The 25,009-nt window shown below is 41.7% G+C and overlaps 1 pseudogene; it reads right to left on the reverse strand.

Annotated features, from left to right (window-relative positions):
* Positions 1–11,489: 11,489 nt before the first annotated feature.
* Positions 11,490–12,731, reverse strand: LOC133051792 (heterogeneous nuclear ribonucleoprotein F-like; annotated as a pseudogene).
* Between the last annotated feature and the right edge of the window lie 12,278 nt (positions 12,732–25,009).

Below are 25,009 nucleotides of genomic sequence, written 5' to 3' on the forward strand. Positions count from 1 at the left end.
CTTAATGTTACAGCTTGATGTCCATTTCCTGATCATTCTGCTTTGGGGTACAGGGCACTGTAAGACACAGGGAGCAAAGCAGGGGAAGAAAATTCCCAGGTTGCATCCAATCCCAAGGGTAGAAGTAGTGTGATAGGGGTGAGGAATCAGAGAGGAGCCCAGGTTGCAGCAAAAAAAAAAAAAATGGGGCCAAGTGTCAAGTATGAAGGGTGAAGCAAAAAGGACACAGAAGAATTTAGCTTGTTCTGCTAATTGTCCAACCTGATGAGCTAACACCCTGCCCATTAAGCTGTTAATAATTTAGTACTTTCCAGTTTCCTTTCTTTATATACACACCTATCATTGAACTCATATTGTATACAAAGGGAACTTCTTTTTCATAGGATCTGTTTCCAGGACTTCCAATTAGAAATGTATTCATCACCTACCCCTTCAAACTGATAATAAAACATGTAAATCAGACCCTACATAGAAGCTCTGAGGCTCATCCTTTCTGTCTAATCTTTGGACTCCTCTGCCCTTCCCCCTGTCAACCAAGCTTGCCAACCATAACACCACGAATGCCTTATTGAGAATCCCCCCGTCTCAGCAATCACAGCCACTGCCCGTTATTTCTTTGAACCACTCAGCACTCCTAGGTCAATACCTAGGGGAGTGTCAGGCTGCTGATGACATCCTGAAAGCAAAAGCTTCTGCTAACAAGTATTGTTCATAGGAGGGATGAAAAGCTATCTAGGTAGGAAACCGAGACATTTTCCCCCCTATTTTACCTGCCCCAACTGACTCTGATGACAGTTAAAGGGCTGATTCCTAGGCCCATTCAGATCCCTGAAATCATGAATTTTGATTGCTTTTTGATTCCATTTTGGTTCATTTGGTTGATTTTTCCTCCTATAAAAGACAAGGATTGGAAAAAAAAAAAAAAGACAAGGATGATTGAGCTACTTCATTGTTTCCTAGGAAATGGGTGTTCAGTGGCATTGGATTTGCCAGCATGAGGGCGCTTTTCAGAGTGTCAAGCAGTTATTGATTGCTGAATCTGTGTTAGTGCTTTAATAAACATAAACTGCTCTTTGTCACTGTTGACATTTCACCTCACAGTGTTGGGGATGGGTTGAGCTGTAGCATGCACTGAGGTTTGGCATTATTCCTAGAGAACAACAGTGTCTATGAAATTGAGCTGCACACCTTGATAAAGAAGCCCTGACTGTTATCACATGAGTCACTAGAACTTCCACAATATTTTCATACTTATCACAGGCTTTTGGGAAGGGCTTTTTCCCAGGTATTAACCCACACTCTAAATTATGTAGCCACATATGTAACACTGGAGTGTTTCACTCAGTTCCAATGATGCTAAGTTTGTCTCTGAGCCCAGAAGAGCAATTTCTGATGCTGATTTCCTGATGGCTCTTGATTCCAATTCCATACTATGCTGTACCCCTTATACTGAAAATTTGAGTATCAGAAAACCATCAAAACTTAACCTCTCTTTAGGGCACTCAAAGCCACCACACATAAGTGTGAGAATCTTAAACTGAATGGTATCTGAGACTGGGCCTCTACCCTATCTGTTTTCCTTCTTAACCACATTTTTTGAATGATATGTCTATACTTGCCATCTATACTTCATCTGGTATTCACTCTTCAGTTCCACTCCAATCCGGCTTCTGTACCTGTTCCCTACTCCATTGAAATAGTTTTCACCAAGGTCACTTTGTTGCTAAATCCAATGGACATCCCTCAGAACTAGTTTTACTGACTCTGAGATGTTGGATTCACTTGCCCACTCCCACCTTCTCTAAACTTTCTTCTTTGATTTTTCCATATAAAAATATATAGCCTCATCCTGTGGCATGTGGGATCTTAGTTCCCCAACCAGGGATTAAACCCATGCTTCCTGTATTGGGAGTGCCGAGTTTTAACCACTGGACTTCCAGAGATGTCCCTCCCTTTTATATTAATCTTTATGTTTGCTGTTACACAAGCAATGTATGTTCCTTATGGAAAACTGGAAAATACCAAAACAATTCATAGAATAATAATAAAAAGAATGTGTAGCATCACCATCCAGAGATAACCATTACTGCAAGGTGTGAAACCTTACAGTCATTTTTCAATTAAAATATATACTTATACTTTTATTATAAGTTGTCATCATATACTACATATTATTTTTATTGAGATATAATTGACATATAACATTATATTAACTCTAGGTGTACAGAATAATGATTCAATATTTGTATACATTGTGGAATGATCACTACAGTCACTCTAGTTAACATCCATCACCACATAGAATTTTTTTCTTATGATGAGAATTTTTAAGATCTACTCTTAACAACTTTCAAATATACAATACAGTATTATTTCTACACTTACCATGCTGTTCATTACACCCCCATGACTTATTCACTTTGTAACTGCAAGTGCGTAACCTTTGATTACCTTCACACTTTGACCCATCTTTCACCCCCCACCTCTGGCAATCATCAATCTGTTCTCAGCAGTGCATACTGTTCTATATCCTCTTTCACTTGCTATTATATCATGACTATTTAAAGATGTCGCTTGCTTCTTGGAAAGGAAGTTATGACCAACCTAGACAGCTTATTAAAAAGCAGAGACATCACTTTGCCAACAAAGGTCCATCTAGTCAAAGCTATGGTTTTTCCAGTAGTCATGTATGGATGTGAGAGTTGGACCATAAAGAAGGCTGGGTGCTGAAGAATTGATGCTTTTGAATTGTGGTGTTGGAGAAGACTCTTGAGAGTCCCTTGGACTGTAGGGAGATCAAACCAGTCAATCCTAAATCAACTCTGAATATTCATTGGAAGGACTGATGCTGAAGCTGAAGCTCCAAAACTTTGGCCACCTGATGAGAAGAGCCAACTCATTGGAAAAGACCCTGATGCTGGGAAAGATTGAAGGCAAAAGGAGAAGAGGGAGGACAGAGGATGATATGGTTGGGTGGCATCACTGACTCAATGGACATGAATTTGAGCAAGCTCTGGGAGATGGTGAAGGACAAGGGAGCCTGGTGTGCTGCAGCCCATGGAGTCACAAAGAGTTGAACACGACTTAACTACTGAACAACAACAAAGCTGTCTCTAGATATTTTTCTAAAGCATATGTTTTAATGGCTATAGAGTCTTTTTTGACTTTTCTTACACTTTTCTCTACTGATGTCTCTCTTGTCTCTCTGATTGCTCCATTCTTTTCTTTTACTCTGCCCCTTAAATGTTGATGTTCCTCAGAGTTCTAGTCCCTCTGTTTCTGTCATTTTTCAGGCTCTCCCTGAGTAGGCTCATCTAACCCATGGCTTCAACTACAGATAGATTCAAATCTGTATCTTCAGGCCAAACCTCACTCCTGGTCTCCAAATATGTATATGATGCCCATTTCATCTCTTCTGCTCCCAAATCTGCTGCCCCTCCAGTGTTCCCTTAACCCATTGAATGGTCTCATATCCACCCAATTGCTCAAGTTGGGAATCTGTGGACTCAGTACTAGTTTCCTCCCCTTACTCAGCCTCCTATAACTCTGTATTTGATAAACAACTAAACCCTGTAGGTTTTGCTTCCTCATATCTTTCAGCTCCTTTTCTTTCTTTCTATTCTACTTCCACTGCCCTAGTATAGACTGCAATAATTTTACAATTGGGTTAGTAAACCAGTTTCCTGTCTCCCTTTCTCCATTCCTGGCCTCTTCCAATCCATTCTCCAAACTTTCCTTAGAGTGGTCTTTCTAAAAGATATATCTGATCATACCCCTCCCCAGCTTCAAATTCTCCATTGGTTCCTCATTGCCTTTAGGATAAAATCTGCCTATAATACCTCTTCCTCATTTCTTTGCCAACTCTCCATTCCTTGAAACTCAGCTCAGATAGTCTGCTCTTCACATACAAAGGCTGAGGAGTGGAGAGAGGTAGCCAGTGGCCTTTTATGCTAAATTCAGGAGTTAAGGTTTTGTTCCATCCACTTTCTCTCTCCCTCAGTTTCTCCTCTATGCTGTATATCTCTGCGACAGGACTTATCAGAGTCCACCATATTGTCTGTTTACTTATGTGTCTCCTCTATTAGGATAATACTTTAAAAAATTATTTGACTGTGCTGGGTCTTAGTTGCGACTTGTCAGATATAGTTCCTGACCAGGCATCCAATCCATGCCCCCTATACTGGGAGTGTGGAGTTTTAACCACTGGTCTATGAGGGAATTTCTTAGAATAACAATTTTTTAAGGGCACATTCCATTCATATCTGCATCAGTACCCATGTACCTGACATGTAGTAGGTGCTTAGAAAAATTTTGATGAATGACAATTGATAATGATGGAGGTAGCCAACAAAGAAATGAACTTGAGGTTTTCAACCTGTCCTTAAACTGTCAACATGAGAATGCAGCAAGTTCCCCAGAGGTTCAGTGATTAGGACTCTGTATTCTCACTGCTGAGGGCCTGAGTTCAATCCCTGGTCTGGGAACTAAGATCCCACAAGCCACAAGGTCCAGTCAAAATGAGAAAGCAAGTCATCTTTTATCTTGCCATTACTCCAGAATTAGGATGATCTGCACAGAGGCCTTAGCTGAAAGCTGTGTCCAATGCTACTGAGAGACAATGAAGGACTGTCACACATGCCTACCTACCTGGCCTGCATTACCCCTCACAATTACCCACTCTTCCAAGGGAAGTGATCCAAGGAGCTTGATCAAGAATCCTTTTCCATACTACACAGCCATAAAAAAGAATGAAATAATGCCATTTTCAACAAAATGGCTGCAACTGGAGATTATCATACTAAGTGTGGAAAATTCTTCAAGAGATGGGAATACCAGACCACCTGACCTACCTCCTGAGAAATCTGTCTGCAGGTCAGGAAGCAACAGTTAGAAATAGACATAGAACAACAGACTGGTTTCAAATCGGGAAAGGAGTACGTCAAGGCTGTATATCGTCACCGTGCTTATTTAACTTATATGCAGAGTGCATCATGAGAAACGCTGGGCTGGATGAAGCACAAGCTGGAATCAAGATTGCTGGGAGAAACATCAATAACCTCAGATACGTGATGACACCACCCTTATGGCAGAAAGCAAAGGAGAACTAAAGAGCCTCTTGATGAAAGTGAAAGAGGAGAGTGAAAAAGTTGGCTTAAAGCTCAACATTCAGAAAACTAAGATCATAGCATCCAGTCCCATCACTTCATGGGAAATAGATGGGGAAACAGTGGAAACAGTGGCTGACTTTATTTTGGGGGGCTCCAAAATCACTGCAGATGGGGACTGCAGCCATGAAATTAAAAGATGCTTACTCCTTGGAAGAAAAGTTATGACCAACCTAGACAGCATATTAAAAAGCAGAGACATTATTTTGCCAACAAAGGTCCATCTAGTCAAAGCTATGGTTTTTCCAATAGTCATGTATGTATGTGAGAGTTGGTCTATAAAGAAAGCTGAGCACTAAAGAAAGGATGCTTTTGAACTGTGGTGTTGGAGAAGACTCTTGAGAGTCCCTTGAACAGCAAGGAGATCCAACCAGTCCATCCTAAAGGAAATCAGTCCTGAATATTCATTGGAAGGACTGATGTTGAAGCTGAAACTCCAATACTTTGTCCACCTGATGCAAAGAACTCACTGATTTGAAAAGACCCTGATGATGAGAAAGATTGAAGGTGGGAGGAGAAGAGGATGACAGAGGATGAGATGGTTGGATGGCATCACCAACTCAGTGGACATGAGTTTGAGTAAACTCCGGGAGTTGGTGATGGACAGGGAGGCCTGGTGTGTTGCAGTCCTTGGGGTTGCAAAGAGTGCAACACGACTGAGTGACTGAACTGAACTGAAGTCAAAAAGAGAAAGATAAATATCATGATATTACATATGTGTGAGATCTGAAATATGACACAAACGAACATATCTATGAGACAGAAACAGAATCACGGACGTAGAGAACAGACTGGTGATTGCCAAGGGGGAGGGGACTGGGGGAGGGATGGAGTGAGAGATTGGGGTTAGCAGATGTAAGTTTTTATATACAGAAGGGATAAACTCTACAGCACAGAGAACTATATTCAATATCCTATGATAAACCTTAAAGGAAAATAATATAAAAAGAATATATATATATATATATCTGAGTCACTTTGCTGTACAATAGTAATTAGCACAACATTATATATCAACTATACTTCAACTGACAGAAAGAATCCTTTTCTAGGGAAAGATAAACTCATGGATCATGGTAACTTCCCTTTGCAAATGGCTCCAAAGACGTTCTACTTCTACCTTCTCCCCTCTTTAGGACTGGTCACTGCTCTCTCTAGCTATTTGTAAACCAGCTGGCAAGGAACAATGGACCTGCATTGATCTCAGCTTATTTTAAAGAATGTGTGGAACTTCCCTGGTAGCTCAGGCGGTAAAGTGTTCCACCTACAGTGCGGGAGATCTGGGTTTGATCCCTGGCTCAGGAAGATCTCCTGGAGAAGGGAATGGTATTTTTGCCCCCCCATCCCCCCCCAAAAAAAGAGGCTCAAGAATGTGTGGATAAGAATTTTATCTGAGTTGTCTCATCTCTCCTACCTTATCGCCCTCAAGCAAACTGTCAGGTTGAACCAAGGCTTCCTAAGCACTTTGTTGAAGATTGGCCAACAGGGTTTCCCAGATTTTTCTTCTCTTAACATGTCACTCCATGTTCAGCAACAGGAGTTGGTCTTGCTGAATTACTAATGAAGGGGTGTCTCAAGACTTGGTTCCACAGTTTTCTTCTCCTTTCCTTTCCTTTCAATAAATATCTGTTAAGTACCCATTGTGTGCCAGGAACTCTCTTGGGGCCATGGAGGATGCAAAGATAAATGAGACAAGTCTCATTTGTTGGTTAAATAATCAGCTTAAATACAAGGTAAGTGAAATAAATGTTAAAAAGAAGTATAAGCAATATGCTGTGGGAACACAGGTAAAAAAAAGGGAGACAGGAACTCACTAAACACTCAGCTATGTTGTCAATTCCTGTCACATACGTTATCATAAAGATTAATTCTGACTGGGGGAATCTGAAAAGTATTCATGCACTAGGACATTTAGTTGGGCCCTGAAAAATGAATAAGAATTTGACAGGAAGAAAATCAAAGTAAGACAAAGTTGAGAGAACACTATGTAAAAAGGCAGTAGGGCATGAAAGTGCATGAACTGTTCAAAGAACACAGAGTTTTGGGCACGGCTGGGTCATGAAGTATAAAAGGGTAGTATGGGTAATGAAGCATGGAAAGGTGGGCTGGCAGCACATTTTGGAGGAGTTTTGATACCGAGCTCAGACATTTGAGACTTCCCTGGTGGCTCAGATGGTAAAAGCATCTGCCTACAATGCAGGAGACCGGGGTTCAATCCCTGGGTTGGGAAGATCCCCTAGAGAAGGAAATGGCAACCCATTCCAGTATTCTTGCCTGGAAAATCCTATGGACAGAGGAGCCTGGTAGGCTACAGTCCATGGGGTCACAAAGAGTCAGACTCGACTGAGCAACTTCACTTTCGGACATTTGAATTTTATATGGTAGGCAAGGAGGAACCACCAAAAGCTTTTCAATGAGGGGAATTACAAGATGGAAATGAAGCTTTAGGGAGATTAACTTGGCAGGATGAACTGGGGATGGGTTAAAGGAAAGGTTGCAAGAGTAGATAGAAGGCTGTGTCAATAATCCAGGCACAAAGTTAAAAATATTCAGTCTTGGGAGTTGGCAGTGGTGACACGTCCAATAAGACAGCAGGACCTGCACCAATGGTGCAGGACAAAGCACATTGACTTGGAGCTCTGTTAGTCCTGGGTTCCAGTCCTGACTCATATTTACAGGCTGTGGGGATTTACCTTTCAGGGATTCAGATTTCTTTTCTGAAAAAGGTGACGCCTTGGGAAATAATTATCTTTAAGTTCTCTTCCAGCTCTAATGGCCTCTGGTTCAAAATAATTCACTTGTCCAATATCACAAAACCATTGTTTGGTCCCAGGCAGTCTTGTCCCTACAGGCAGTGTGCTTAACTCCTGCACTACATGGAAATTTATATAGGACCAATTGACCAGATTTGATAAGGAGAAGGCAATGGCAACCCATTCCAGTACTCTTGCCTGGAAAATCCCATGGACGGAGGAGCCTGGTGAGCTGCAGTCATGGGGTTGCGAAGAGTCGGACATGACTGGGCGACTTCACTTTCACTTTTCACTTTCATGCATTGGAGAAGGAAATGGCAACCCACTCCAGTGTTCTTGCCTGGAGAGTCCCAGGGACGGGGAGCCTGGTGGGCTGCTGTCTATGGGGTCACACAGAGTCAAACACGACTGAAGCGACTTAGCAGTAGCAGTAGCTGACTAAGAGAATGAAGGCAGCATTGATATGGTAATGGAGTCAGAGGGAAGCTAGCCTTGTAGGGAAAGATGATATTTCAGACATGCTAAGTATGAGGTGTTGGTGGAACATCTGACTAACTATTGAAAGGGTGGGATAGCAGCTCTGGAGAGAGGCAAGGATGGGAGATTTCAAGCTGGCAATCAAAAAACCTAAAAGCAATCCTAGAAACTGTGCAAAAAGATGAGTTTTTAGAAAGAGAAAGTGAGTATAGGAGGGCAAAGAGCAAAGAACTGTGGGAAGTGAGAAAAGGGTGGAAATAAAGACAAGGAAGGAACAATTGACAGTGAACCTTGAATAAGCTACTTCCATTTTCTGGCTCTTTTGTCTCCTCATTTATAAAATGAAGGAGTTGGCACAAGATAAGGCTGAGACGTTCTATGCATAATTAGAGAAGATAGAAGAGAACCGAATGCCATGGAAACTGAAGAAGAGAGTTTCTAAAAGAAGGTTTGAAGAGGTCACTTGCATCTAATGGTGCAGAGGTGTCAGGAATTAAGGATTTAGATGAAGCCACTGCATTTAGCAGTTTAAAACGATCCTCTCAAAGGTAAGACTTCTCTCTCTCACACATATACCACTACTTTTCTGTACACTTTCTCCTACCACTTCTAAGTGCAAATATTCTGCAAAGTTCCGTCTCTGCCCTTCACAGCAGTGCAACCACCCTCCAAGGTAATAAGGCAAATCAAAAATCTCTGGTCCATATTTTCCTTTCACACTTCAATTCACATATCTAATTGCCTATTGGGCATTTCCATCAGTCACTGCAATTTAGCTGGCAGTAAAAATAATATTAAACATAATCGCTAACATTTATTTAGTACTTAATCTTGTTTTGTCCTACACAGTAGGCATTTTATTATCCTTATTATGCAGATGAGGAAACTGAGGCTCAGAAATATTAAATAATGTGTCTGTGCTTGCTCAGTCATGTCTGATTCTTTGCGACCCTATGGACTGTAGCCCATGAGGCTCCTCTGTCCATGGGATTCTCCAGGCAAGAATACTGGAGTGGGTTGCCATGCCCTCCTCCAGGGAATCTTCCTGACTCAGGGATCAAACCCAAGTCTCTTGAGCCTCCCGCATGGGAGGAGGATTCTTTACCACTAGCACCACCTGGGAAGCCCAATAATGTTTCTAAGAGCACGCAAATGGAATGTTGCAGAACTAGAATTCTTCCTGATTCCAGAGCTCGAGAGATTAATAATTTCACTATGATCAATCACCAAGTCATCATCTTTATTTCCTAAATTAGCTCAAATGCCTTGCTTTGCTGTTTGTTTCATTCTCCTCCAATATTTTGCTACCCTCTTAGAACAGGCGCTCATCCTCTCTTACTCAGAAAGTTATGGAAGTCTCTCAGTGTGTCTTCCCACTTGCAATTGGACTCTTTCAATTCTGGACATGTGACTGATCTAGCTTAAAATAACTCTGGAAGCTTCCCATTATCTCTATTAAAGTCCAAACTCACTAACATGCCCTTTATCTGCACTGAGCCACAAGTCATCCCCAAACATGGCAGGGACATTTCTGTCTACAAGCTTTTGCCTTTGTGTCCCTCTACCTAGAATGCCCTCTCCACCCTCAACCAGGAGAATTTCCACTCATCTTCCAAATCCCAGCTCTAATGTCATTTCCTCTGTCAGGATTTCTCAGATTCCCAAACCCTTCTGATAGAAATTATGCTTCCCTCATCTATGCCCCCAGACCTCTTTGTCTGTCTCCTATTGTGTTATAGGCACCTTGGGGACAGTGACCTCACCTTGATCTTCTTCATATCCCCAAAAGCCAAGGCACCCAATAATATGTTCTCCTGAGTTGAAAGAAATTGTAATACTCACCTTCTATATATTTGTTATTTAACATATGGTAATTGGTATTGTGGGCTTCCTTGGTGGCTCAGCAATAAATAATCTGCCTGTAATTCAGGAGACCTGTGTTTGATCCTTGGGTCAGGAAGATCCCCTGGAGGAGGGCATGGCAGCCCACTCCAGTGTTCTTGCCTGGAGAATCCCATGGACAGAGGAGCCTGATAGGCCACAGTTCATAGGGTCATAAAGAGTCAGACATGACTGATACGACTGAGTAAGCACTGACACGACTGAAGCGACTTAGCACACACACAACTAGTGTTGCTATTGTGAAAAGAACTACCCAGATTCCGATTTTCAGAAAAAATAGTTAACACTGACATCTTCACATCATAGTTCAGTCTCTGCATTCTGGTCTCTGCCCCAACCATCAGCTTTCATTATGCTGATAAGTGGTTTCCATATTAGAAAAGCTGCAGACATACTTCAGAGGGAACTTCTCAGTAGTGTGTGATGTTAAGAACAAATCTCATTTCTAGAAAATTACTCCTTCTTTGGTTTCCATTATATCATGCTCATGATTTTTGTCTGTATTGTCCTCCTCGGGCTCCTCTGTAGATGTTCCCAGAAATCTAGCCTCAGTGTCTTCTTGTGTGTGTGTGTGTGTGTGTGTGTGAAAAAGTCTTTTTAAGAAAAAAGTTGAGTTAACAAAAAAATTTAACAAATTTCACTTAGCAAAATACACCCGAAAGGAAATCACAGTACAAAGAAAGTTTTTAAGTCAAGGCCTCACCAATTCCTACAGTATTAGTAATGTGTCTCAATTTTCAAAACTAACTTTTTAAAAAGCTTAAATTTAAGAGATTTTAAATGAAAATAAGCTAGAATGAACAAACATGAGAAATGTCCTCTTTGAATTAGGGATCTAGCACCTTGAGTTTTCCAAAAAAGCATGCCTCCCCAATGTGTTCACAATGATGTGGTGTAAAAGATCCACATTTAACATACTTAAAGCTACTTTAACTCAGATAACATCACTCCAGAAGTATACTACCAAAATGTTAATCAACAAAAGCTGAAAATAGTTTTATTTTACTCAATATCACTTGCTAGAAGAAAGTTTGCATGAGAAAACACTTAAGAGGTAATTTTTTAATCCAGATTTCACAAACTCATGGTGCAAAATGGGTCCCCTAGCTTCCTCTAGAGTAATAACTGTTTTTCACTGCTTGTTGGCTGCCTGTGAAAATTTGACTGAAATAACTCAAAAGCTACTACAAAACTAGTTATATCTACCCATGCTGTTCTGGCCACCATAGCCAGCCCCATAATAGCCACTCACAGACTGGCTCTCGAGACCACTGTAAGTGGACTGGGTTGACACCCCACGCCTTGCATCATCTGACTGCTATATGCCCCATTGCTGGCCCCTGTTGTGGAATTCAAGAAAAGTTCTATGTATCTATGTTGCATGTTTGCCCTGTCTTTGGACATGGCTGCTACGGCTTCTTTATGAGTGGCAAACTCAACATCAGCTTCACCGGTCACTCTTCCATCAAGGCCAGTCTCAATGTGGACTCTCACAGGGTTGAGCGGGGAGAAGAGGTTGTAAATGTCATTCTCTGTGGCTTTGTAGGGCAGCCCTCTCATATGGCTGCAGTGTCCAGTGGTGCTCTGGACAGTGAACTCACCATCTCTATACCTGTAGTCATATACCCCAGAGAGACAATAATTGAGGTCTCCCAAACAGGTCGGAGGAAAAGCTGTAGCCATCACTGAGGCCGCTGTACTCCTCATAACCCCCATAGCCTGAACTGTAGGCACCGGACCTCATCCTCTCCAGGCCTGCCTGCTTGATGATGCCAGTATACCTCCTGGCTGTGCCAGGGTGGTCATAGGGCCCCGGCTGCTGCACTGACATGAACTTCAGTGGGGGATCCGAGTATGACCTAACTTCTTCCTGACTGCTATTGAACATCTCAATATACCTGTGCCCTATTCTCTCCTTGTGCTTCCCTAGAGCCTTCTCTGCTAACTCCTGTGAAGTAAACTGCGCAAAGGCTTCCCCTGTAGTCTTGCCCTCAGGATCCACAGGCAATGTGATCCCGTTTGGCATGATTTCCAACCCTGAGAAGACCTGAATGATCTCTTCCTTGGTGCATCCAAACGGGAGTCCTTGAAGTCGAACAAAACCATCACTGGCAGTGTCACCACTGTTTGGACCACTGTGCTTCAACACCCAATCCATCTCGGCTCTGTGGGACGTGAACACTTCAATATACTGATGTCCCATGCTTTCCCTGTATTTTTTAAGGGCCATTTTTACATCATCTTCTGATTTGAGTTCAACAAAAGCCTCACCACTCTGCCTGCCTTCTCTACTGTAGATAAAATGAACATCTGTGACCCCATCATGGATCATGTAGTCGGAGAGGAAATTCTGCACATCCTCAACACAGCAGGACCACGGCAGGCCACAGAGCTTGACCACAAAGCCTTCACCTCTCTCAGGGCCCAACATCATGGACACTTGACAGAGCAGATGTCAAACAAGCTTGGGTGCAGCTTTGTGTGGCTGAAAAGAGAGCAAAAACTTAAAGAACAGCGGGGGATGCCCACAGCCAAAGACACTCCCGGTAGGTAACGAATCGTCCTGCTTCTCCAACAAGACACAGCGCAGTCCCACGTCCTCCTCAGTGTCTTCTTACTCCAAGCCTATTGCTGAGTGATTTACTTGACTCTCTTGCTTTCAAGTACTATCTGTTTGTTGATGACTCTTAGAGCTCTATTTCAGGTTTTGATGGTTCCTTCCCACCTCCACCCCTCCAGCTCATTCCAGCTATTCCCAATGTGAACATCCATTTCTTTGCAAACTCCCATACTCCTCTCCTGGAATCTGTGCAAGGCCAGTAGATGAATATATCTTCATATATAGTTTACCTTAGGATTCCCCTTGGTGTTGTATATTCTATGTATTTGGGCAAATGATATATACCCACCATTATAGTATCATACAGAGTAGTTTCACTGCCATTAAAATCCTCTGTACTCTGCCTATTCATCTCTCCACCAACCCCAGTCCCTGGCAAGCACTAATTTTTTCACAGTCTCCAAAGTTTTGTCTTTTCCAGAATGTTTTACATTGAAATTTTAAGTATATAGCCCTTTCCAATTAGCTTCTTTCACTTGTGTGTGAGTGTATACATACTCAGTTGCTCAGTTGTGTCCGACTCTTTGTGACTGTATGGACTGTAGCCCACCAGGCCCTTCAGTCCATGGGATTTTCCCAGCAAGAATACTGGGGTGGGTTGCCATTTCCTCCTCCAGGGGATCTTCCTAACCCAGGGATCTGCACTGCAGGCAGATTTTTTTTACTACTGAGCCAGAGGGGAAGTCCTATGCATTTAAGGTTCTTCCATGCCTTTATATGGCTTGATCACGCATCCTTTTTTAGCAATGAATAATATTCTATTGTTTAAATATACCACATTTTATTTATCCATTCACCTAATGAAGGACATCTTGGTTGCTTCCAAGTTGCACCGATTATGAATAAAGCTGTAATGAACATCTCATTGCAGGTTTTTGAGTAGACTTAATTTTTCAACTCTTTTGAATAAATACCAAGGAGTTCAATTGCTGGGTCATATGGTAAGAGTATGTTTAGTTTTGTAAGAAACCACCGGACTGTCTTCCAAAGTGTCTTCCATTTTGCATGTCCACCAGCAATGAATGAGAGTTCCTGTTGTTTCATATCCTCACCAGCATTTGGTACTGTTAGTGTTCAGCTTTGGGGCATTCTAATAAGTGTGTAGTGGTATCTCATTGTTTTAATTTGCATTTCCCTGATGGCATACATGTAGAGTATATTTTTGTACGTTTATTTGCCATTTGGTTATCTTCTTTGATGAGCTGTTTGTTAAAGTCTTTGGCCCATTTTTAAATTGGGTTGTTTGTTTCCTCACCATTGAGTTTTAAGAGGTTTCCTTTTTTTTTTTTTTTTGCATATTTTGAATAACAGTCCTTTATCAGATGTGTCTTTGGCAAATATTTTCTCCTAGTCTGTAGCTTGTGTTCTCATTCTCTTGACATTATTTCACAGAGTAGAAGTTTTTCATTTTATTCTTAAGCTTGTCAGTTCTTTCTTTCATGGATTGTGCCTTTGGTATTATAAAGTCATTGCTGGGCTTCCCTGGTTTCTCAGTGGTAAAGAATTCACCTGCTAATGCAGGAGACATGGGTTTGATCCCTAGTCTGGGAGGATCCCACATGCCTTGGGGCAACTAAGCTGGTGTGCCACAACTACTGAGCCTGTACTCTAGAGCCTGGGAACCAAAACTGCTGAGCCCACGTGATGCAACTACTGAAGCCTGAGCGCCCTACAGCCCATGCTCCACAACAAGCAAAGCCACCATAATGAGAAGCCTGTGCACTGAAACAAAGAGTAGCCCCCACTCCTTGCAACTAGAGAAAAGCCCACACTGCAGTGAAGACTCAGAACAGCCAAAATAAATCAATAAAATTATTTTTTTTAAGTCAGTGTCATATCCAAAGTCATCTAGGTTTTTCGCCTATGTTATTTCCTGAGAATTTCCTTTTTTTATTTTTTGGCCACACAGCATGGCTTAAGGGATCTTAGTTCCCCAATTAGGGGAACCCATATGTCTTGTAATGAAAGTGTGGAGTCTTAGCCACTGGACCACTGGGGAAGTCCCTATATCCATTTTTTGGTATAGATGTCCAGTTGTTCCAACCCTTGTTGAGAGCACTATCTTTATTCCATTGTATTGCCTTTGCTATTTTGTCAAAGATCAGTTGGCTTTATTTATGCGGATCAATTTCTGGGCTTTATATTCTGTTCCATTGATCTTTTTGTCTGTTCGTTCACCAAAACCACAATGTCTTGATTGCTGTAGCTTTACAGTAAGTCTTGACACTGGACAGTGTCAGTCCTCCAATTTTGTTCTTCTCCTTCAGTATTGTTTTGGCTATTCTGGGTCTTTTGCCTCTTCATGTAAACTTTAGAATCACTTTGCTGATATCCATAAAATAAATTGCTGGGATTTTGATTGGGATTTCTTTGAATATATACATCAAGTGGGAAGAACTGACATCTTGACAATATTGAGTCTTCTGCTCCATGAACATGAAGCATTTCTCCATTTATTTATTTAAATAACAAACTTAAAAAAATATTTATTTATTTACTTGACTGCACCAGGTCTGAGTTGCCACATGTAGGATCTTCAATCTTTGTTGTGGTATGTAGGATCTTTTTAGTTGTGGCATGTGGGATCTTTAGTTGCACACACAAACTCTTAGTTGAGGCATGTGAGATCTAATTCCCTAAGCACGAATCGAACTCAGGCACCCTGCATTGGGAGCGTGTAGTCTTAGCCACTGGACCACCAGGGAAGTCCCTCCATTTGCTTAGTTCTTATTCACTTTTGTTCTTCACAGTCTTGGAATTTTCCTTATGTATATCTTATACATTTTTTTTAGATTTATATCTAAGTATTTGATTTTTGAGGGTGCTAATGTAAATGATATTGTGTCTTCAATTTCTATTTTTCAAGTATTCATTACTGGTATTTAGGAAAGTGACTGACTTTTTAAATTTATTTATTTAGTTTTTGACTGCTGGGTCTTCATTGCTTTGCACGACCTTTCTCTATTTGTGGCAAGCACGGGCTACTCTTCATTGCAGTGCACAGGCTTCTCATTGCAGTGACTTCTCTTGTTGTGGAGCACAGGCTCTAGGCACGTGGGCTTCACTAGTTGTGGCACATGGGTTTAGTTGCTCCACGGCATGTGGAATTTCTCCAGACCAGGGACTGAAACTTTGTGCCCTGAATTGGCAGGCAGGTTCTTATCCACTAAGCCACAAGGGAAGTCCGCAACTGACTTTTGTATATTAACCTTGCTATAATTGCTTATTGGTTCCAGGAGGGTTTTTTTGTTGTTGTTGATTCTTTTGGATTTACTGAGGAATTTATTGAGAGGTTTTTTTTTTTTTTTTATCATGAATCAGTGTTGGATTTTAATCAAATCTTTTTCTGCATCTACTGATATATGATTGTGCAATTTTTCTTTTTTAACTTATTGATGTGATTGACTGCATTACTTGAGTTTTGAATGTTGTACCCATTTTGCATACCTGGGATAAATCCTAATTGGTCATGGTGTATAATTCTTTTTATATATTGCTGAAGTTGGTTTGCTAATATTTCATTGAGGATTTTTGCATCTATGTTCATGAGAGATATTTGTTTGTAGTTTTCTTTTCTAGCAATGTCTTTTTCTGGTTTTAATATTAAAGTAGTGCTGGTCTCATAGAATGGGTTAGGAAGTAATCCTTTTCCTTCTATCCTCTAAAAGAGATTGTAGAGAATTGGTATAATTTCTTCCTTAAATGTTTGGGTGAATTCATCAGTGAACTCATCTGGATCTGGTGTTTTCTGTTTTGCAGGGGGGAGGTGGGTATTGACTCAATTTCATTGATAAATCAGCCTATTCAGATTGTCTTTTTCTCCTTGCGTGAGTTTTGGCTGCTTGTGTGTTTCAAGATATTGGTCCATTTCATCTGCTGCTGCTAAGTCACTTCAGTCGTGTCCGACTCTACACGACCCCATAGACATCAGCCCACCAGGCTCCCCTGTCCCTGGGATTCTCCAGGCAAGAACACTGGAGTGGGTTGCCATTTCCTTCTCCAATGCATGAAAGTGAAAAGTGAAAGTGAAGTCGCTCAGTTGTGTCCAACTCTTAGCGACCCCATGGACTGCAGCCTACCAGGCTCCTCCATCCATGGGATTTTCCAGACAAGAGTACTGGAGTGGGGTCCATTTCATCTAGGTAGCCATATTTGTGGGCATAGAGTTGTTTGTGGTATTCCTTTATTATCCTTTTACAATGATCCCTCTCTCATTTCTAATATTAGTAATTTGTGCTCTCCTTTTCTTAGGTAGCTATAGTTAGCCTGGCTAGAGGCTTATCAATTTTATTGATCTTTTCAAAAACTCAGCTTATTTTTGTTGATTTTCTCTATTGATTTCTTGTTTTCAATTTCACTGATTTCTGCTCTTTGGATTTAATTTGCTCTTTTTTTTTTCTTGTTTCCTAAAGTGGAAACTTAGATTATTGATTTTAGATCTTTCTTCTTTTTGAATATAAGGATTCAGTGCTATAAATTTCCCTCTAAGCACTGTTTTTGTTGCATTCCACACATTTTGATAAGTTGTGTAATCATTTTCATTTAGCTCCAAATATCTTAAAATTTGTCTTGAGATTGCTTCTTTGACCTTTGTATTATTTAGCAGTGTGTTGTTTAATCTCCATGTATTTTGGGATTTTCCAGTTATCTTTCTGTTATTGATTTCAATTCCCTTGTTGCCTAACAGCAGACATCATATGATCTTTATTCTTTTGAATTTGTGATGGCCCAGAATGTGGTCTATGTGAATGTTCCACACGAGCTTGAGAAAAATGTGTATTTTACTGTTGTTGGACAAAGTAACCTATGTATGTCAGTTATATCCAGTTGATTAATAATGCTATTGAATTCAACTATGTCCTTCCTTATTTTCTGCCTACTGGATCTGTCCATTTCTTATACAGGAGTGTTGAAGTCTCCAATTATAATAGTGGATTCATCTATTTCTCCTTGAAGTTTCATCAGATTTTCCCTCACTTAATGATAAAGAAGAATTTTACAAGACACAGGAGAGATTGGGTTCAACCCTGAATACAATAAAGACAAGTGGGATTTTATAGCCAATAACCAGAGTGAAAGGGTCAGTGGATGGAAAATTACTAAGAGGACATGTCAAGGATGGGGGATTCTTGCTAAACTGACCTAACAATCTTACTAATGGCAGGCCAAGGAGTTACACAACTGAAGTGTGGAATGAAGAACTTGATCATATATCAAAGATGGGAGGATGACTTAGCAGAATTCTTTGCCAAGGGACTTCCTTGGTGGTCCGGTGGTTAAGAATTTGCCTTTCAGTGCAGGGGACATGGGATCAATCTTTGGTCAGGGAACTAAGATCTCACATGCTGTGGGGCAACTAAGCCCATGCACCACAACAAAGGTCCGTCTAGTCAAGGCTATGGTTTTTCCAGTGGTCATGTATGGATGTGAGAGTTGGACTATAAAGAAAGCTGAGCGCCGAAGAATTGATGCTTTTGAACTGTGGTGTTGGAGAAGACTCTTGAGAGTCCCTTGGACTGCAAGGAGATCCAACCAGTCCACCCTCAGGGAAATCAGTCCTGAATATTCATTGGAAGGACTGATGCGGAAGCTGAAACTCCAATACTTTGGCCACCTGATGCGGAGAGCTGACTCATTTGAAAAGACCCTGATGTTGGAAAAGATCAAGGGCAGGAGGAGAAGGGGACAACAGAGGATGAGATGGTTGGATGGCATCACCGGCTCAATGGACATGGGTTTGGATGGACAGGGAGGCCTGGTGTGCTGCGGTTCATGGGGTCGCAAAGAGTCAGACATGACTGAGCAACTGAACTGAACTGAACCACAACTAGAGAGCCCATGTGCTGCAACTAGAGAATTCTGTGTGCTGCAACTAGAGAAGCCCGCATACCACAATGAAGAGCTTGTATGCCGCAGGAAAGACCCAGTGCAACCAAAAAAAAAAAAAAAAAAATTCTTTGCCAAGACTGAACTGGACAGACCAAAGAAAAGATATTATTCTTTTCTCTAAACAATTTAATTTCTCATCTGGTCACCTTTTGTTTATTAGAGACCAGTTGAACCATATGTTAAGACTAGGAAGTAGAGGATATTTGCTGGATGATGTGAGCCATTGGGCATTTAATGAGGGGAATTTCTGTGGAAATAAAATAACTACAAAGGTTAGTGGTTGGAGCAGATTATAAACCCAGTTTCTGAATCCAGAAAGCAGCCAGTCAAGAAGATGTATATACACTGGGCTCAAAGAAAATTTCCTTATACTGGTGGAATGAGGACAGCAGTGGCAATCTGATGGGTTTTCTAACTTGAAGTTTGCATGGTTGTTTCCTGGAGCAGAACATGAAAGATGCGAGTATTCCAGTGAATTTCCTGAGTGACCCACACAGCAGCAAGCACAAAGGTTGCCCATATATGATCTGCTGTGGTGATGGCCCCTTTGAGGTTTACATTAAGTTGTCCAGCTTCAGCTTACATAGCTTCTTTAGATCATGGGGGAAGGTCAGCTACCAGACAACCTTGAATCCCAGTAAGGACCTGGGCAGTGATGTTTTACTTCTCAGCAGCACCAAGTCAAGAGGGTGAGAGAAAACTTGGAAATGCCAGTTTGTAAATTGGAAATGCCAGATATTGAGGGAAACTAGAAGAATTAAGAAGCTGGTAAGGACTGACAAAATGTGCAAGTTGACAGGATTCAATCCAATTTACAGGTAGACAACAAAGTAGAAAATAAAATGTAGTTTACTAAGAGGTGAAAAATAGTTCAAAGACAACAAACAGGACTACAATCTAATAACCAACAGAGGTATACTATAGTTTTCTATGGAACACAAGATTTCTCTCTACAGTCACCCCCAACTTTTTCGATTCTTGTTTACAAACTACATCTCATCTCATTAGATTTGGCCTGATTATTTACATAAATGCAGCAAAAAATGGTAATTGACCACATACACTTTTTAAAGTTTGCTTTCCTGGAACTTTTCATAAAGAATTCCACGTTAGACTTTCAAAGGCCTTCTTGAAGCCAAGCCAAGAACTTGCCACCAGATTTCACTTGCAATATTTATAGATGAATTCCTCTTTTCTTGAGGTCTCCCAAATAGCCCAAGATTCCTGGGCTTTCCTTGCAAGAAGTGACCTTCTTTATTCACCTGTAAATCTGGGAAATCTGTAAGCCAGGTACCAGGACAGTTTTTTCAAGAGGACTTTGTAAGCATTGTTCTATAAAGTCAATCTTAGTTCTGTAAAACTGTCTAGTCATATCTGATTCTAGCACATTATTTTCAAATATGACATTCTGATCAACATCTTGGGTTATATATGCAATGTTTCTAATTATGTCCTGTTATGAGGAGGACAGATTCTTATTGAACTTATGCAAATAATTATATTGTCATAGAAATAAGAATACTCAATAAGAGTTTTAAAATTCTGGAGAAATCAGTCAGGGAGAAAAGTTTCATTTCTGTTTACAAAAGTACAGTTTACTAGTTGTTATTAGTATAGCTAACTTAAGAGAAAAGAGAAAGGGGTTCCTCAAATCCAGCAGCAATACTCCAAACAAAAGTCATAATCATCCTTCATTCAGTGCCATATAATTCATTCTTATTCTGCTTGATTTTGGGTTAGCAGTTTAATGAACCCATTAGGTTTTCCACTGGAGTTTGGAAATCCTAACTAAATCCAGTGGTATGGTCTCAAAATTATTTAAATAATGCCATCAAAATTCTGTGCCCCTGGTTACCTGGCAAAGTCCTTTCTAGGTCCCTGAGACTGTTAAATTTTCAGGAATTTTGTGAGTGGGTTGATGTCACACTGGTAGCTTGAAATTGGCTATGTGGAGTGTATTTACATCACCAAAATAAGTAGATTAAGGATCTCCTCCAGCACTCAGAGCTGGTAGTTAAACATCTACCAGCACAACACTAGGCACCTCCAACTCAGAATACCTCAAACTGATGAGTTTTCTAGTTTGAAGTTTGTATCTTCTCTTGTAAAGCCCACTCCTCACCCTATATTCCAATCTTTATGTGAATGATGTCACTATAGATCCAGCCATCAATCAAGAAATCTTTGGCATTGTCTGTGACTCCTTTTCCCCAATCATTCACCACATCAGTCACTGAGTCTCGTCAGTTCTCCCTCAGAAATATTTTCCTGAACTAATAGTCGCTGTCACTATCTTAATTCAAGCTCCCATCATTTTTTACCTGCACAATTGCAATAACCTCCTGAGTGATCTGCCTGCCTCCAGTACATCTGGACATTATTTCTCACGTAGTCTTCCTGAAACACTCCAACGCAATCCCATCAATTGTCAACATAAAGACTGCAGCTGGGTCTCCTTTACTTGTAGGAAAATGTCCAAGATTGTGAAGCAGCACCCACAAGAGCCTTCATAATCTGGCCTCAAGTCTTCTTCAGATTTATATCCCCCTCCTCCCTACTGTATACCCCATGATCCAGTATGAATTGCTTATTGTTCTCCAAATGTAGCCTACTTTTTCAAAATTTTATACCTTGGCTCATGATATTCCTTCTGCCTGAAATCTTCCCTACCACTCCAGAGTCTGGGAAATTTCCCCTCTTCTTTGAAGACCCAGCTCAGAGTTAATATTCTTTGTGAACTCTCCCAAGGAAAGTTAGTCTCCTTCCTCCTCCACACAGGGTCTGTTCATGCCTCTAATAATAATACTAGAACTAATCATTGTTTTGTAGCTATCTGTTTTATAGGTCTGACTCACACCCCAATAGACTGTGCCTTACCCCAGAGCCTAGTGTTAGCACTTAAAACATAGTGAAAGCTCAAGATATGATGTTGAAAGAACAGATGGGAGGATGAATGAATGCAGTTGATTCCTAGCTCTAATAACTGGGCTCTTTCCTAGGTCCCATCCTTTAAGCCTCATTCAGGTGGCCCCAGCTCCTCAGTCCTAACTTGGTGCCCTGTATGGCCACTTAGTCTTTACTAGAATAGTGCTTTATCCGGCTCTTGCCAGACCTTTGACATCTGGCATCAGGCTCTGGAAGTCCAGGCCCCATGGCATAGCCTCTGTCACTGGCTGCCAGAAATTCTGGCTGCCAACCACCTGCCAGTCTGGGCTCCTTCCTAGTGTCTGCTGCATCCTGGTTACCCTGATGCTTGCTCTACCTGCCTGTCTAAACAACTGGCTGGAGGTTCTGCTGCTGCTTCTGGGATCTTCTACTTTACCTGGTCTGCTTTTAAAGTCCTGGCCCTCCATATTCTAGCTTCCCTTGCCATCAAAGGAGTTTCATTTCTATCAGTATCCAGCTAGCAGATTAGGTAAAGCACAGCGATTAAATTCATGGGCTCTAGATTCTAACTGCCTAGATTCAAATCTCATCACTTCCACTTACAGCCAGATGTATTATCTTGGGGCAAGTCACTTCATCTCTTTGAACCACAGTTTGCTCATCTGCAACATGTGCATAATAATGATACCTGCATCATAAGGCCAATGTGAGACACAAATAAGATAATATGCTTAACACAAAACCTGGCATATGATATGTACTCAATAACTATTTGCTATCATTCTTTTTTTTTAAAAGAACATTATTTATTTGTTATTCATTTGGCTGCATCGCGTCTTAGTTGTGGCTTGCGGGATCTTCATTAGGTCATGTAGGATCCTTTATTGTGGTGCACGGACTTTCTAGCTGTGGCACACAGGCTCCAGAGTGCCCGGGCTTCGGTAGTTGCAGCATTCAGACTTAGTTACTCTGCAGAATGTGGGATCTTAGTTCCCCAACCAGGGATAGCACCTGTGTCCCCTGCATTGCAAGCTGGACCCCTAATCACTGGACCACCAGGGAAGTCCCTGCTATCATTCTTATTTTTATGTTCCCAATATCTAGGACAGAGTTGGCACTCAACAAATATGCACTGAAAAAAGAGGAGGAAAAAGAATAACAATCAGCAGTTATTCAAGCTTTCCTGATCAAAGTCTACTCCATCTAAATCTATTCCGACCTCAGGATGTAAATACCTTATGGTCATTTTGTTCTGTCACTTACCTATTTCTGAAATCCCACCTCCTCTAGAAATCCTTTTACAATTAAGAAGCAATAGCTTTGCTTGTCCCAATCCACCTAGGCCTAAAACTCTCACAACTGCCCACCTCCGCTTTTCATCACAATTACATGCATTTATCCTGATTTCTTGGAGAAGGCAATGGTAGCCCACTCCAGTACTCTTGCCTGGAAAATCCCATGGATGGAGGAGCCTGGTAGGTTGCAGTCCATGGGGTCGCTAAGAGTCGGACATGACTGAGCGACTTCACTTTCACTTTTCACTTTCATGCATTGGAGAAGGAAATGGCAACTCACTCCAGTGTTCTTGCCTGGAGAATCCCAGGGACGGTGGAGCCTGGTGGGCTGCCATCTATGGGGTCACACAGAGTCAGACACGACTGAAGTGACTTAGCAGCAGCAGCAGCAGCAGCAGCATCCTGATTTCTTAGCCACAAAGTACACTGATCCCCAGATGTACCACTGGCATAAATATCTCTGGACTACATATTTTACCACATAAACCCACTTCTCTCCCCCATCTCCATGTGTGCTTTCTGCATTTTTGGTGTCACTTAGCCCTTGTTGCCTTTGATGGTCAGGGCAAGGGCTATGTGTAAACTAATGAGGACAGATAGAGTTTTGAGTAGAGAAATGCTTCCAGATTGTTTTTTGATGAAGATGAAGGAGAGGAGGTGGAAGCAGAGCTGAGGAAGGGATAGGATTTGTGTCCCTACTTGCTGTTCATGCCAGCAGGGGCAGAAAGCATGCAGCTTCTTTCTTATTCATTGGCTACATTCCTCTCAGAGGCCAGAGGGGCAAGCCTGGACAATGCAAATGAGCTGTGGATGGGACTTAGCCAAGGGTCCTCCAAAAGAAAAGCAGCGAGGCTGATGAGGAGTGAACAGAAAAGGAAGGTGCCTTACATATTTCTCAGCAACTTCTTTTCCCCAAGTGACAAACTACTCTTTCTTCCCAGAGACACAATACCAAAGTGCATAAGCTCCCTCTGAATAGCTGAGAGCACTTTGCAGATGGGGTGGTTCCTGAGTCTCTAGCCTCTGGTATGATACTCCAGGGAATTTGTTGTGCACCCACTACCTACAAAGCCCTATACAAGCAGTATTAAACCTAGGCGAACTGAAGCTTTGAATCACAGGTTTTAGCTGTGGCATAAGAGAGAGAAGGGGTAAGTAGTGATGAGCGTGTAAACAACTGAGCAACTGAGCCTACAAATGCCCAAAGGGGACACATTTAGCCAGTCCCTTTCCCACTTTCTAGTATAGATCTACTATTAATGCTTGCTTCACTTGACTCTAACCAGCAAAGCATGCTGTGAGGACCCTTACCCAGGGGGAAGTCCGTCTGTGTAAATGGACTGGGTGCAGGACAGCTTTTTAGTTCGGTTTCAGCCCCCTACTTGTTTTTCTCACCCCCTCCCCATCGCCCCCTTCCCTCCCCTCCCCACACCATTAACGACTCAAGGTCTGTTTCCTCTTTGGGGCTGCAGTCCCAAGCACAGTTGTCACATGTGGCCTGATGTAGATGCCCAAGAGACTGACAGAAATGTTTGAAAACTTCCAAACCTAATCGTGCCTCCCCTGACTCCTCCCTCTGCGAGGCCAGCCAGGGGAGCGGGGCTGCCTGACCTTTGCTAGGAACTCAGAGCCGCCTGGGGTTTGGCATTGAGCTGGAAACAGAGGCAGAAAGCCACCCCATCACAAGAAAGGGAAAGCTGAAAGAACAGTGACGGGTTAAGCTCCTTATAAGGAAAAAAACCTTCACGTTCCTGCACGGAAATTCTGCTTTTTGCTTCTATATGGTTCAAGTACACTGTAAAGACTAGACCCGATAGGATTCACAAAAACCATTCCCCCAAGGGTGGAGGACAACTAGGAGCGAAGAGAGAAAGAACGGGCGGGGCGATAATTAGGAAGGACACTGAGTGAAGAATTTGAGGGGTGAGTCATCAAAAAGAAGCAGGGAAAGAAAGCGGAACTAGTAATCCGAGCTGGGAAGGAGACGAGCATTCATTAGGCATCGACGGTGTCAATCACATC

Source organism: Dama dama, chromosome X (assembly GCF_033118175.1).
Source record: "Dama dama isolate Ldn47 chromosome X, ASM3311817v1, whole genome shotgun sequence".
Taxonomy (NCBI): Eukaryota; Metazoa; Chordata; class Mammalia; order Artiodactyla; family Cervidae; genus Dama; species Dama dama.